The 13,456-nt window shown below is 41.0% G+C and overlaps 1 protein-coding gene across 7 annotated transcripts in view; it reads left to right on the forward strand.

Annotated features, from left to right (window-relative positions):
- The window catches only part of USP6NL (USP6 N-terminal like), a 144,230-nt gene that overhangs the window by 15,956 nt on the left and 114,818 nt on the right, over positions 1 to 13,456 (forward strand). Inside the window, exon 1 of one of the 7 annotated variants that reach the window (XM_035128067.2) lies at positions 5,370 to 9,156. The exons of the other annotated variants lie outside the window; for them this stretch is intronic. The gene's annotated coding sequence lies outside the window, so the exon portion shown is untranslated. Of the gene's footprint in view, positions 1 to 5,369; positions 9,157 to 13,456 lie in introns of those variants that run through there. 7 annotated transcript variants of the gene reach the window in all.

Here is a 13,456-nt window from a genome sequence, read left to right on the forward strand (position 1 = left end):
GATGGAAATGAAGATTTGGTGGGGCTGGAGGGGACACCTGCTCCTTCATTTCCCTCAATCACCCCCCCCCCCAATTCCTTCATACATCTACTTAGAAAATCCCATCTCAGAGAAAAGGAAAACACTTTTTCATCTTTTAATGCTATCTGTATAACTACATAAGAAAAGCAGTTACTGCTGCTGTTAGGACTTTTAAAACATTTATTTAGTCCCCTTCTGTTAAAGAATGCAGGGCGGGATGGGTCTTTGCAAGGCGAAATTAGAATGTATGTTCTGGTGATCAGGACAAGAATATGAAAGTTGATAATGATGGCTATAAATGTGTAGCTCAACAATGGCATCCCTAGGGATGCTCAGTAGTAGACAGCAGGCTCCTCATGCAGCTCATTAGATACGTTCCAAGGACTGGGTAGCTGGTGGTGTGAAAGATCTTTGCTTTAAGTCCTGGAAAATCACTACCAGTCAGCATAGACTAGACAGTAGTGGGCTGGATGAACAAGTAGTCTGATCTGGGGTATTCCTACTCCATAATGTTTAGTGAGCACTTGCTACATAGATTGGGCCCATGAGATTCTGAGTTACCATACCTCTGCTATGATCCCCAGAAGTTGTCACGATGATGCAGAGATTTCCAGTGTGATGGTCCTGATGAAGTCTGTGTTGTGTTGTTTTCGTTACTATGTTGTGCATTTTGTGTTTTGATACTGTCACTCGCATTGTGATATTTGCATTAAGGGCAGTGTATAAATTTAATTTTAAAAATAATAACAACAGCAGCCGGGGAATGAATAGCCACGTTGTGTGTGTAAATACATGAGTTGTGCAGAACAGGCCGAACATGTCCTCCTCCTGAGATGAATAATTAATGGACCCACAGTTATCTTCAAATTTCCAATGCTTATCTCTTGGTTCTTGTATTAGAACACTGTGTGAAATGTCTTTTAGCTATTTTTAGCTCTGGTAATTGATTTTTAGATGAACCTTTTCTGTGACTTTTCTGTGTTTATGTCCTTTCTGATTGGGGAAAACAACATTGATTAGAAGAGCAGGTGAAAGTTCTGGGGGGAATTGCTACCATGTTTCAAGCAATTTCAAAAGGATTCAGGTACTGGCTGTGGACAGTCTCTGAGAAAAGATAAAAAAAAATTAAACAATCGAGCCTGTGCATAGTTTGTTTTGACCAGAGTTATAAAATTATCATTTGCAAATGTTTAAATCAGCGACATGGGGCAGAAAATCTTCTAGAAAATTTTCCAGTGCAGCACTTGATTTTTCTGCAAAGAGGTTTGTTGCAAAAAAGTCATTGGTGACAATGAATCAATGCCAACTGCAAATAATGATATTAGGCAAGCTTGGCGTTCAGCTTTGTTTACCAAATGCAAGTAAAGCAAACATGCTAAATTAGATCACTCTCTAGAGCATCAGAACATTTTCCCATGCAAATTACTCTGCACAAACTACCAGTTTTCTGGGAAAACCACATCACTGGCTTCTGTATTATGTATCAATGTGCAGTGGTTTGGGATTCTAGTTTCATGTACCAGCTATATTATTGGCAATCCTGTTGGAAGGCCTTTTAAAAAACTATAATACAAGGATGAGGAATCTGCGGGCCTTCAGATGTTGCTGAACTACAGATGCCCATTAGTGGTGCTATTAGCTCTGTGGGAAAAGGTTGAGCTAACAATGTAGCAGCAGTAATAAATACTGTACTACCAGAAAGGCATATAGCAGATGCAAAACGATAATAGCTTGTAAGCTAAGCGGTGGGCACACCTGAATAGTAGTAATGTGTTCTATTTTTTCTTCTTCTCACAAAAAATATTTATTAGGTTTTCCAATTTAACAATCCAATATAAACCACCGCTCTGTAAGTGGTTTGCATTCAATGATACAGAAGATTAATGAATAATAGCAATTAAACAGGCTTTAACAACAATAGCCATAGTATTCACAGAATATAGATACTATATCCAAGTAGATATATCCCTATATGTATACTCTTCTCTTACTTGGTCCTTCCAGAGATCCCCTCTCCAAATTATTGATCAGATGCTAAGGGTGTGTGTGTTCTGCTGACCTCGCACTGGGGCAATGGTCTTTTCTGTTCTCTTCAGGTTAGATGAAAACGTAACTCTTCACTGTCCCCTCCACCAACCCTGAATCTCCTTACTTTTATTATAGCCTGCAGAGTTGATGGTTTTATTTGAGTTACTGTTGAAAGAGAAACTTCCATTGTCTACTAAGAGCTTAGTATAAAATGTATTTAAAGGCCTTTGACAATATGTCTCATGACAGAACAGCGTTTTATTGGGTAAAGTAAAATGCACACTTTAGCAGGCAGAATTTATTACTGCTGTCTGTTTGCTCTGTGCTCCTAATGAATCATCTGTTTCTTCCAGTGGTTAAATAAGGGCTGATGCCCTTGTAGTGGCTGCGTCCCATTATGTCTTGGATTAAATATCACCGCAGACATTTCCGTCCAGTGAAGTATTTGATCTTGTTAACAAACTGTGGCAGATGGAATTGTGTGGTTACCTTCATGTTTCTGGGTGATGTGAAAATGGGTAATTGTGTCCCATTCATGCCGTTTTTCAGGAGAAAATTGAAGAACCTTGATGTATAAAGGCAGCAGCAAACCAGCTTTCTTTGCTGTCTCTTTGAATTGGATTGAGGTGGAGGGAATCCAAAATTTTCACTGATTCATTTACTTCTGACAGAACTACTTTGCTTTTCAGTGTCAGCATGTGGAGGTTAATATTGGTTGCTGTCCTTGAAATTACTGTGTTGACAGAATTTAGAGGGTTTCCCCCCATCTGTAGTCCATTTTGTTACTATATATACTGTTCATTCCAAAGCATGTTTGTTCACAAGTAAGTTGTACTGCTTAATAATAAGGCTTAGCTTTTATATAGAACTTCTGGGTGTTCAGAGCACTTGAATTGAATTATTCACATTGTAAACTGCTCTGGAATAGTATGAAAGGCAGTATATAAGTCCCTTAATTTGTTTTATTTTTCTAGTTTTCGCTCAGGATAGTAAAATTCAGTTAATTTTGGTTTCTCTCAGTTTCACATTTCCCCAATTTTAAGTTCAATTTATCACATTTTCACATCAGTTCTGATTTTTTTAAAAAAATGAAAATTTGCCTGTATTTTAGCATGCCTTTCTTCTAATATATACATTTCCCCCCCCAAGCAATTCCCTCAGAGCAGTTTAAATTATTTGACTAATATATGCATTTTTATTTACATTTTAACCTATGCTCAATTTTTTAGTTGCATTACAAAATTCAGAGAAGTGCTCACTTTGAAGGATAGCTGCAATTTGATTTCTGCATTGTTTCAGAAGGTGTGAGTTAGCATGTAAACAAAACTCAGGGTTTTATTCAGCTAAGTTCTCCCTGATATATACCCACTGAAATTAAGGGACTCTAATGTCTATTAATTCCCTGGGCAGGCTCTGAATATGACCAGCCCTGATTTCTCCCCGCTCTCCAACCCCAGACCCTCAGTTATCATAGAATATCTGTTGCTACGGGGCTGTGGGGCTTCACTATTTGACCCCCCCGGTCGGGATTCTTTAATAATAATAATAATAATAATAATAATAATAATAATAATAATTTATTTATACCCCGCCCATCTGGCCGGGTTCCCCCAGCCACTCTGGGCGGCTTCCAACAAAACATTAAAATACAGAAATCCATCAAACATTAAAAGCTTCCCTAAACAGGGCTGCCTTGAGATGCCTTCTAAAGGTCTGGTAATTGTTGTTCTCTTTGACCTCTGGTGGGAGGGCATTCCACAGGGTGGGTGCCACTACCGAGAAGGCACTCTGCCTGTTTCCCTGTAACTTAGCTTCTCGTAGCGAGGGAACCGCCAGAAGGCCCTTGGCACTGGACCTCAGTGTCCGGGCAGAACGATGGGGGAGGAGACGCTCCTTCAGGTATACTGGTATACCGAGGCCATTTAGGGCTTTAAAGGTCAGCACCAACACTTTGAATAGTAGTTCTCTTTTAGTAGTTCTCTGGGTCCCAGGGCACATCATCACCCCCGATCCTTAATCTAAATATATAGAAATGTATGGAGATACAGGGGGGAGGGGACAACAGAGGGCTCAGACAAAAGTCAATACTGGGAAATGTAACCCAGAAACTGACAGCTCCTTCTCCAAGGGTGGGGGCCAATGTAGGAAGATAGGGGTAGGGGCCAACACTCCCCAGGGACAACAGAGGGCTCAGACAAAAGTGCATACTGGGAAATAGAACCCAGAGCCTAACAGTTCCTTCTCCAAGGGTGGGGGCCAAGGTATATATATATGGGGGAGGGGCCAAGGTATATATATATGGGGGAGGGGCCAACACTCCCCAGGGACAACAGAAGGCTCAGACAAAAGTGCATACTGGGAAATAGAACCCAGAACCTAACAGTTCCTTCTCCAAGGGTGGGGGCCAATGTATGTAGATACATGGGGGTGGGGCCAACACCCCCCAGGGACAACAGAGGGAAGGGTGTCCTACCGAAACACAGGGATGAGCTGGGGTGGAGGGAGGAGGGGCAGGATACGTCATGGATCGGGACAGGGTGGGGTGGGGATCACAGGAAAGAATCACAGCAACGCGTGGCCGGGTCAGCTAGTAGAATAATAGAATTGTAGAGTTGGAACAGACACCAATAGTCATCTAGTCCACCCCCTGCAATGCAGGAATATCAACACAGAGTTGCCCAAATATTTTGTAACGTATATAACATTTTTTAGGTAGGCCACAATTTTGTATTCCATACATTACAGGTGAACTCCTGAGACTGAGTGGCTTAGCTAAGGCTGCTTAATGAGTTAATGAAAGACGTGAGTTTCAAACTGGGAATTTCCTGACTTATCACTCTGTCTTTTGGCATTAGTTCTTGAACATTAGTTCTTGACATAGCAGAGCCACAAAAATATTCTGTTCCTTTTGTGTTTTGCTTTTTATGAATGAAAATTGAGCACTTCCAGCTGCAACCCTCTCTTCTCTCATGAAGAGACCCATCTCTGATAAACCCTAGCTTGGGGCAGTAGTTTCTTCTTTCTTTCAAGAACATTTTATTGAACATTTTACAGTGAATTAAAGTAAATAAGAAAAAAAATACATAAAAACAAAGCAAAGGAAAATGACAATAATGAGGTAACAATAAAATGTAATTAGGGTTACATAAGCATATATGTAAGTAGGTAAGGTTACTGTTATGTACTGAGCTGAATCCTAGAACAATAGGATTCAGAATCAGCGGGAGCTACCCAATCCAACTCCAGGTGGAAGTGAATCCACAACCTGATTGGCCTGCTGGAGCAGCCAATCAGGCGGCTGGCAGAAGTGAATCTGCTACCTGATTGGCCTGTAGGAACAGCCAATCAGGCTGCAGGCAGAAGTCAATCCACAATATAATTGGCCCACAGGTGTAGCCCTGAAGTAGCCAATCACACAAGGCCCATTGTGTAAATAATGTATATAAGCAGATGGTTTTGGGAAAAGAGCCATTCTTCTTCTCCTCTTCTCCTTGATGACTATGAGCTGAATAAAGAGCATGAAATTCACTCTCGACTCCGAGTATATTTCAGTTACATAAGTATATATGTAAGTAGGTAAACTTACTATTTCTGTCATGTAAATGGCAGTTCATGTCACTATGGTTTCAATAAATACGTTCCAAATATCATTAAATTTGACCATACATAATCTTTTTCTGAAAGCAATCCATTCATAGATTTGCAAGAGCTGTCATGTTGTCAAGAGGAGTTTAGCTTGGCCAGTACTTGTCCAAGAAGCAGTTGTTGTGGCATACCTTGAGAGAGTGACTGCTGTTTCTATGATTTTCACCTGAGGAACTCCTACGGATTGCATCTTTCTGGATAATCCCTTGAGTGGTTTTTCTGGCAGTTGTTGTTGTTGTTGTTGTTGTTGTTGTTGTTGCTGCTGCTGCTGCTGCTGCTGCTGTTGTTATTTTGTCCAGATAGGGGCTCAGCTGGGCCATCAGCCAAAGCTGTTGGAAGACACTCCACACCACTGAGGCCACCTGACCCTCAAGTGACAGCCATGGATGCAGACGCACACCCAAGCTGCATACCTGCTCCTTCAGAGGGAGTGTAACCCCATCAACAGCAGGCAACCTCCCATCCCACTAACAGTCTCTGCAAAGGAATATCAGCTGAACATGGCAGCAAAGCAGAAAATGCCAGTATTTATTCTCTGCATAATTGGTTGAGCACTTGGCTCGCCTTTGAAGCCGAGTGTGAGGTCAGTGTCGAGCTCCAAGTGTGGGAGGAGGAGATTGGTGAGTGGTTCTCTCCGTCATGGCTGCCCTGTTTAGAAATAGGGCATGAGAAGGAAGCAGCTCATTCATCTCTCGGTGAGCTTTTGGAGGCGCTTGCCAGAGAGGAAAAGGATGCTTGCCATGGTGAGCAGTGCGAGAATTTGTAGGCTCCTGTGTGGGAGTCTGATGTTTAGAAAGTGCCAAGTGCCTGTTCACTGATAACTACTTTGGATCCTAGCAGGGGAAGAGAGACTAACTTACCAAATATAGCTGTGTAATATCGGAAGAATCACAATCTGTATTGATGTAAGTATGTAGTAGAATCAGTGATGAAGGCAACAGATGGTTCAGCATCTAACTTCCTGCTTCCCAGTAGCATTCTCCCATGTGGTTTTGAACAGAATGAGAGCAATACATTTTTATCTTTTCCAACTATACTATTTCTAACTTGTAAATATCTAAACTTTAAACTGAGGCCAATATCCGTCTGTTTGCTCGTGGCATTTGCAATACTAATAAATTAAAATACATAGCATGGTGTGTGTGTGTGTGTGTGTGTGTGTGTGTGTAAGTTTGCACACCTAAACCTATTTCTGATATCCTTTCTTGCTCTAGAGCCTGTGCAGATAATCTTTCACCCTTATTCCCTGTGCACCCATTTGGTTGTGTGAATTGGCCTTAAGTCACAAGAGGTTTTTGGAGTTTAGTGGAATAGTATCATCTTTCACTGTGGAGTAAAGGCAGCTGCTGTTTGGAGATTTTTTTTTGATACTTTCATGACTTGATGCTGTAGTAGTACTTACCCATCAGTTTACTCTAAATGGTAGCTAATGACAGGTCTACTGTTAAATTGAAAGCAAGATTCTTACACCTCTCAAGCAGATAACCTATAAGCAATGTTTTTCTTGCTCATGATGTTTAACCAGTTATCATTGTTGGGGCTTCTTATGTGCTCAATTTCATTATAGGAGTCTAGTGATAGTACATCATGTGTCTTTGTATAATTTCCTATATGCAAAGTGATACCTGTGAAGGAAAACAGTTGTGTAAAGAGACAATTTAATGAACTGAATACCTTTCTTAGTGTGAACTAGAAGGTTGGCTTCTGCCTTAATATATTGCACACGTTTTGCTAGAGATGGGATGTTTGGCCTATTCTCATTTAAGCTGGCTTTATCCCAAATTGAAAACAGGTGGTGAAGTTCAGTGTTGCATGATGAAATGCCATTGCCCTTCCCTTTTCTTTGTCCCCGTAGATTTGCTCAAAGGGTCCCCCAACCCTCTGGAGCTGGCAACCCTTGCTTATAAGCATTTGAAATAAACATTGAGTGGTGGGTTTGACTAACAGATTTTTGGCTGTCCTTTGTGCTGTAAATGTGTTGCCTTCTGGCAAAAGTCCACAAAAGCTGTTTTTCAAAGAACAGCTAATTCTAATTACGTTAATAGAGACATTTTTGATCTTGGTGACAGCTGAGTAATCAGAACTGAGGTCACCTTTTCATATGCTTCAGGATATGCTTCAAACATAGGAGCGCTTAAAATTGTAAGCTATGCTGGTAGCTTTTTGGCATCCCGTGTCTTTTCAGACAGTTATTTTAATTTGCTGTTAATCTCAGGATTTTTCCACTTTTATTTAGGTTTAAGAAATATGTTTATTGCCATCTAACTGATCTAAACTGGTGTGAACCTGGCATAAGAATTATGTGACCAGCATGAATGTTGCCATCAAGAGAAATGGTTGTCTTGTGCAGAATTAAAAATCTGCATACATACCTGTGTACAGAGCATAAAATAAGAAGAGAAGCATCAGACGAAGGACCCATCTAGTCCTTCATGCTTTTTCACAGTGGCTAACCCATTGCCTGTGGAAAGCCTGCAAGCAGCACTTCCCCAACTTGTGTTCCCCCCAATGTCAGTACTGGACTTGTGCTAGTGAATTTCCATAGTTCCTTGAAATTCATTATTTTCACAGCTGGCTTAGTATTTTCATCTAGCTATCAGCTAAGGCCCCAATGTCTTGTTCCGGATCAGTCCCCAGTAGCCCATTGACGTACAGTGGCACCTCAGTCTGCGAACAGTCCTGTTAACGAACGCTTCAGACAACGAACTCCGCAAAACCGGAAGTAGGTGATCCGGTTAGTGAACTTTGCCCCGGAAGCTGAACGGAAGCTGAACATTGGCAGTGGGAGGCCTCATTAGGGAAAGTGCGCGCCTCGGTTTATGAACGCTTTGGTGTAAGAACGGACCTCTGGAACAGATTAAGTTCATAAACCGAGGTACTACTGTATATGTGAAATCAGGATCCCCCCCCCATTGAATAATTCTTTACACTTAGTTTAATTGAATATCATGTGTCATTTTAATTCCCATTCCCCCCAAGATCCTCTCAATTCTTTTTTGTTCTTATCACCCTGGTGTCATCAGCAAACTTGAATATCCCACAACTCAGCCCAATCCCAGGCCAGCTATGGACAAGGTAAAAAACACTGCTTCCATATTGATCCTTGGGGGCTCCACTCCTTATATTCCTCCACTGGAAAATTTTCATTTATTCTTACTCTCTGCTTCCTGTTTTTTTAGCTAGTTACTTATTGATAAGGGTACTAGGCTGCACCACACCCAGCTAAAGAGAGATTTACTTTGGTTTGGCCCTTGGTAATCGTGATTTTTGTCAAGGGAGTATGCAGTGATGTGGATTGTGGTGGCACTACAAAATGCAGTGGTTCTTATATCTCTAGGGTTCTGGAGGCATGCTCTTTTGGTTTTTGGTAGGAAGGTTTAAGTTTTTAGCTCTCATGGTTTTTGAGTAAAACTTGCAACCGTACTGATGACTTCTACCAAGACTTTGAAAAGTAGAGTGGCAGTAAGTAGAAGCTGGAAGTGGTTACTCAGTGGTGAAGACTTAGGCTCACTTAAGATGTAACACCAGACCATGATATGGTGTCACATGAGTGAATCTTTCTTTATCTTGAACTCTCCTTTCCCCTCTCATTGCGTGCTGCGATTACCTCCCTGCCTGCTTTATGCAAAACATTGCTTGTCATTGCATATGACTGTAAGTTGTTTTAAACTATTTTTAACATTATGAATTAATGTTGTAGCCCACCCATGGACCTTAGGGTGAAGGCTGAGTAATAAAAACTAATATATTTTGAAGAAAATGATGAGTGACAGAGGACTTTTTACAGTGGAATAGATAACTTGAGCTAGTGCTGTGTTTCATCCTCCTCCCTTTTTGGTTGGTGAGTGAAAGGGGATTGCTTCACTAAACGGTTAACATTTCCTCCACAACTTAACTTATTTTAATCACACACAGGCCCTTAATATTGGTTGTGACACAGAGTTCATGGAAAGCAAATACTTCTCTATATATTGTTTTTGTGATCGTGCCCTTTTCCAGCAAGCTAGAGAAACGACCTCCCATAAACCTGTTGTGTGATTCAGGAAAGATTAGGTCTGGGCATGCCTAAATTATTCATTACTTTGTTTATTATGAATACTAATGTAGCTTTCCTTTTGTTTCATGCTGGCTCTTTCATTCATTTTTCCTCCATGTTTCTCGCAAGCCGGATGTTTAAGAGCATCCTGACAGTTTTCCAAGATTGCTTTAGTACTTAGGATTTCTTGCTCTCCCCTACCCTGCCCCAACTGTGCTAATAAGAACGTAAGATGCTGCTGTATATGGAGACAGCCCAGTGGTCCATCTATCTCAGTACTGTCTACTTTGACTGGCAGTGGCTCTCTAGGTTTTCAGGTAGTTTTTTCCATCCCTACCAGGAGCTGCAAGGAACAGAGATGTCTGAGACCTTTCTGTATGCAGAGCTTGTCTTCTAAGGCAGGCATGGCCAACAGGTAGATCGGGATCTACCGGTAGATCCCCAGGACGTTTCTGGTAGATCCCGGGTAGATTGTGGGTTCCTTAGTGATCGCCAGCCTAAAAGAAAAGAAAGAGCCCCCCCCTAAAAAAAAACCCTCAAGAACTCTCTTCTCCCCCCCAAAAAAGCTCAATAACCATGAGCAATTGCAGGGAGAGCTCCTTCCCTCTTCCCAATACTGAGCTTACCAGTATGTGTGTGAATGTGTTAGTGCATTGCATAGAAGGGCTGGATTGCTCCCTTTCCCTCTTGCCTGCCTAGAGCTCCTCGGCTCCTCCTCCCTCATGCCGGCAGAGAGGGAGAGGTGTGTGTGAGTTTGCGTGCGTGGGAGGAAAGCAGGAGCCTCGACTCACAGAGGGATTTCCCCCCTGTCCCTGTCTCATTGAGCCACTGGGAGCCAGCTAGAGAGAGAGAGAGAGAGAGAGAGAGAGAGAGAGAGAGAGAGAGAGAGAGAGGTGGATGGGTGCCCCTAGCTGAGGGGGTGGGGGAGAAAGAGAGAGGTGGATGGGTGCCCGTAGCTGAGGGGGTGAGAGAGAGAGAGAGAGAGAGAGAGAGAGAGAGAGAGAGAGAGAGAGAGAGAGAGAGCAATGTTCAAACATGACAGATGAGCACCTTAAGGATTCCTTGAAGCTGGCCCTGACACAGTACTCGTCTGATATTGAACAGTTGGTTACCAAAATGGTGATGCAGGTGTCACACTAACAATGGATGAAGGCATGTATTTTTTTAAGAAATCTTGATAGGTAGGTTAATGGAGTGGGTAAAGGAGTTTGTGCAGCGTACAGTTTTGTGAGTGCTTTTATGCAATTCTCTCCCAAGAAATCTCTAAAAGTTTCTGTTGTCCCCTGTAAGAAAAATATTTGGGCAGTGCTCCCCCCAAAAAGGTTACCAAATCTGGTTACCCCCCTTTCCTTCTCCCTAAAAAAGCTCAACAACTTTGAGCTGAAACCCCCCCCCCAAAATGGGGGTGGATCACCGCCAGATTTTGATTCTGAAAGTAGATCATAGTCTCTTGGGAGTTGGCCACCCCTGTTCTAAGGAGATTAGATTATGTAGTTGCAATCTTATTTTCTTTCTGTCAGACCAAGACAGAAATATGTACACACAAGGGTTAGCATCTTGCTCCTTTCCACCCACTTTTGTTGCACCAATGTGTTTACTGTTTGGCATGTGAGATGACCCCCCCTCCCCCTCCAAGGCACTACCTATACAGTACCTGGTCTGCATTTGCAATAAGTCTTATCAGATATAGTGTGGCAGCACCTGCACTTTGGAACTTTGGAAGCCTGGGGTTGCCTGTTCAGTGCAGAATGAAAGCAGGCTTTTGCCCTCCTCCAGCTAACGAGCTGTTGGTTATTGCTATTTTCACATTGGGCAGAATTGCCTTGCTCAGCTGCAAGCTTAGAGCTGTAAAGGAAACTGATTTTGTGCAGTGTTTCAGAGGCTGCATGTGACTTCAGCGAGGGGAGTTGTGGCAAAAACAAACCTTCAGTTGGCCATCCAATATTTGTCAACCTTTGTGTACATGTATAAATGTGATGTGCTAACTGTAGCAGCTGCCTGACATGGCTGCACTCCAAATCCAGTCTTCTAACTGGAGCAGGTCAGTGTATGTGTGTGCAAAAAAAGGGGCCAAAAGGCCAAAGAAGATTGGTCTTTCTGTGCTCTAAGTTATGGCAGGTGCTTTTATCGTAATGAAACTGTCTTCTTCGAATATGATAGACTTTGTAGCAGTTCTGTTTCAGAATTTAAAGCTATACAGTACAGGTTTTGGAAGTATGTAGCTCCAAAGTGCTTTAAAAACATCTGGCAGGGGAAAAAACCCAGAATAAAATATAAGATTTTAACAGACAAGAAAGAGAGAGGGGGATTCTCCCTGCCAGACTTGAAACTGTATTTTGAAGCTGCAGCTTTGTGTTGGATGAAAGAATGGTTTTTGCTGAACAATACAGATATATTAGACTTGGAAGGATTTGACAATGCTTTTGGTTGGCATGCATATATTTGGTATGATAAGTTAAAATTACACAAAGGTTTTAAAAATCATATAATTAGGAAATCATTGTTTAATGTATGGATTAGATATAAAGATCTGTTAGAAAACAAAACACCCAGGTGGGTTTCACCGTTAGAGGCCAAAGCATTTAAAAGGCGAAATATGGAAACCAAATGGCCAAAATATAAAGACATTTTGATACAAGAAGGAGATCAATGTAAAATGAAAACATATGATCAAATGAAGGAAATACTTACTGATTGGCTTCAGTATCATCAGATAAATGAGGCTTTTAAAAATGATAAAAAAATAGGTTTTCAATTGGAAGAATCCAAATTGGAAACGCTGCTATTGAATTCGAGTACAAAAAATCTTTCAAAGATGTATAATTTGCTGCTGGAGTGGCAAACAAAAGATGAGTTAACGAAATCAACAATGATTGAATGGGCCAAAGATGTTGGACATAATATAATGATGGAGGACTGGGAAAGATTGTGGAAAAAATCTATTAAATTTACTGCATGTAATGTATTGAAAGAAAATGTTATGAAAATGATGTATAGATGGTATTTAACCCCAGTAAAATTAGCCAAAATGTATCATACATATGACAATAAGTGTTGGAAATGTAATGCAGTGGAAGGAACTTTTTATCATATGTGGTGGACTTGCCCCAGGATAAAGGACTTCTGGGAGAAAATTTATAATGAACTGAAAAAAGTGTTGAAGAACACTTTTATAAAAAAACCAGAAGCCTTTTTATTGGGACTAGTTGGGAGTGAAATACCGAAAAAAGATACCACATTTTTCTTATATGCCACAACAGCAGCAAGAATTTTGATAGCGAAATATTGGAAGCTGAAAGAAATACCGACGGTGGAAGAATGGCAGATGAAGATGATGGAATACATGGAATTAGCTGACCTGACCGGGAGACTTCGAGACCAGCGAGAAAAAATGGTGGAAGAAGATTGGAAATGTTTTAAAGACTATTTGAAAAAGAATAAAATAGACATAGAATAATAAGAAAGGGTTTTGATAGAAACAGGGAGCTGTAGCTTATCAAAATAGATTGGTGTTGAAGGAAAAACGTAATATCTATCATGGTTAAGGATGATTATGGTATAAATATATGGAATCAAAAGTTAATGAGGAATATGAAGTAGAAATCGCTAAAAGATTAATATAGGATGATGCGCAGTAAGGAGGAATTGAGGAAGTCAAATATAATGATTAGAGACGAAATTGTGATTATGAAATTCTTGTTTGTGTGTATTTTGTTTTTATTTGTG

Source organism: Zootoca vivipara, chromosome 10 (genome assembly GCF_963506605.1).
Source record: "Zootoca vivipara chromosome 10, rZooViv1.1, whole genome shotgun sequence".
Lineage (NCBI taxonomy): Eukaryota > Metazoa > Chordata > Lepidosauria > Squamata > Lacertidae > Zootoca > Zootoca vivipara.